Source organism: Camellia sinensis, chromosome 1 (assembly GCF_055761805.1).
Source record: "Camellia sinensis isolate YWXY chromosome 1, ASM5576180v1, whole genome shotgun sequence".
Taxonomy (NCBI): domain Eukaryota; kingdom Viridiplantae; phylum Streptophyta; class Magnoliopsida; order Ericales; family Theaceae; genus Camellia; species Camellia sinensis.
The window spans coordinates 137,988,569-137,991,418 of record NC_138961.1 but is presented as its reverse complement, the minus strand read 5'-3'; positions in this window follow the sequence as shown (position 1 = coordinate 137,991,418).

Sequence of the window (2,850 nt, the reverse complement as noted above, 5' to 3'; positions counted from 1 at the left end):
CATTGGTCCCTCCCGAGGTGTTTGACGTGTTCCCTGGGCCGTCTCGTGGTTGCTGCACGATTTTGGGATCCGATGGCCTACTTTTCAAGCTTAAGTGTGAAAAAGTGCATTTTTGGACTTAGTTTTCAAACCTTGAGCCCCGTGCTAATTCTGTAAGTTTCCAGAACTCATATTGGTCTATTTCGAGGTGTGTGAGGTGTGCCCCAGACCATCTCGTGGCTGTTGCACGATTTTGGCCTCCGATAGCCTGTTTTCAAGCTTAAGTGTGAAAAAGTGCAATTTTTCGACTTAGTTTTCAAACCGAGATTCCCGTGCTAGTTCCATAAGTTTCCACAGCTCACGTTGGTCTCTCCCGAGGTGTTTGAGGTGTTCCCCGAGCCGTCTCGTTGCTGTTGCACGATTTTGGCGTCCAATGGTCTATTTTCAAGTTTAAGTGTGAAAATGTGCATTTTTCGACTTAGTTTTCAAACCGGGAATCCCGTGCTAGTTTTGTAAGTTTTGACAACTCACAGTGGTCCCTCCCAAGGTGTTTGAGGTGTTGCCCAGGCTATCTCGTGCCTGTTGCACGTTTTTTTGCCTCCGATGGCCTGTTTTCACGCTTAAGTGTGAGAAAGTGTATTTTTCGACTTAGTTTTCAAAGTAGGAGTCCCGTGCTAGTTTCGTTAGTTTCCACAACTCACATTGGTCCCCCCCAAGTAGTTTGAGGTTTTCCCTGAGCCGTCTCTTGGCTATTGCACGATTTTGGCCTCCGGTGGCCTATTTTCAATCTTAAGTGTGAAAAAGTGCATTTTTTGACTTAGTTTTCAAACCGGGAGTCCCGTGCTAGTTCCCTAACTTTCCACAACTCACATTGGACCGTTCCTAGGTGTTTGAAGTGTTCCCCTGGCCGTCTCGTGGTTGTTGCACGATTTTCGGCCCCGATGGCCTACTTTTCAAGTTTAAGTGTGAAAAACTGCAGTTTTGACTTAGTTTTCAAACCGGGAGCCCTGTGCTAATTTTGTAAGTTTCCACAACTCACAGTGGTCTATTCTGAGGTGTGTGAGGTGTACCCCAAGCCGTCTCATGGCTGTTGCACGATTTTGGCCTCTGATGGCCTATTTTCAAGCTTAAGTGTGACAAAGTGCAATTTTTCGACTTTGTTTTCAAACCGGGAGTCCCGTCCTAGTTCTGTAAGTTTCCGCAACTCACATTGGTCCCTCCCGAGGTGTTTGAGGTGTTCCCCGAGCCGTCTCGTGGCTGTTCCACGATTTTGGCGTCCAATGGTCTATTTTCAAGTTTTAGTGTGAAAATGTGCATTTTTCGACTTAGTTTTCAAACCGGGAGTCCCATGCTAGTTCCATAAGTTTCCATAACTCACATTCGTCCCTCTCGAGGTGTTTGAGGTGTTGACCAGGCTGTCTCGTGCCTGTTGCACATTTTTTGCCTCCGATGGCCTGTTTTCACGCTTAAGTGTGAAAAAGTGTATTTTTCGACTTAGTTTTCAAAGTAAGAGTGTTGTGCTAGTTTCGTAAGTTTCCACAACTCACATTGGTCCCCCCCGAGGAGTTTAAGGTGTTCCCCGAGCCGTCTCGTGGCTGTGGCACGATTTTGGCCTCCGTTCGCCTATTTTCACGCGTAAGTGAGAAAAAGTTCATTTTTCGACTTAGTTTTCAAATTGGGAGTCCCGTGCTAGCTCCGTAAGTTTCCATAACTCACATTGGTCCCTGCCGAGGTGTTTGACGTGTTCCCTGGGGTGTCTTGTGGTTGTTGCACGATTTTAGACTTCGATGGCCTAGTTTTCAAGCTTAAGTGTGAAAAAGTGCATTTTTGGACTTAGTTTTCAAACCGGGAGCCCCGTGCTAATTTTTTTAAGTTTCCACAACTCACATTGGTCTATTCTGAGGTGTGTGAGGTGCACCCCAAGCCGTCTCGTGGCTGTTACGCGATTTTGTCCTACGATGGCCTATTTTCAAGCTTAAGTGTGAAAAAGTGCAATTTTTCGACTTAGTTTTCATTCCGGGATTCTCGTGCTAGTTCCGCAGGTTTCCACAACTCACATTGGTCCCTCCCGAGGTGTTTGATGTATTCCCCGAGCCGTCTCGTGGCTGTTCCACGATTTTGGCGTCCAATGGTTTATTTTCAAGTTTAAGTGTGAAAATGTGCATTTTTTCACTTAGTTTTCAAACCGGGAGTCCCGTGCTAGTTCCGTAAGTTTTCACAACTCACAGTGGTCCCTCCCGAGGTGTTTGAGGTGTTGCCCAGGCTATCTCGTGCCTGTTGCACGTTTTTTTGCCTCTGATGGCCTGTTTTCACGCTTAAGTGTGAGAAAGTGTATTTTTCAACTTAGTTTTCAAAGTAGGAGTCCCGTGCTAGTTTTGTAAGTTTCCGCAACTCACATTGGTCCCTCCCGAGGAGTTTGAGGTGTTCCCCGAGCCGTCTCGTTGCTGTTGCACGATTTTGGCATCTGGTGGCCTATTTTCAATCTTAATTTTGAAAAAGTGCATTTTTTGATTTAGTTTTCAAACCGGAAGCTACGTGCTAGTTCCGTAAGTTTCCATAACGCACATTGGTCCCTCCCGAGGTGTTTGAGGTGTTGCCCAGGCCGTCTCGTGCCTGTTGCACGTTTGGCCTCCGATGGCCTGTTTTTACGCTTAAGTGTGAAAAAGTGCATTTTTAGACTTACTTTTCAAAGAGGAGTCCCGTGCTAGTTTCGTAAGTTTCCAAAACTCACATTGGTCCCCCCCGAGGAGTTTGAGTTGTTTCCCGAGCCGTCTCGTGATTGTTGCACGATTTTGCCCTCTGGTGACCTATTTTCAATCTTTACTGTGAAAAAGTGCATTTTTCGACTTTGTTTTCAAACCGGGAGTCCCG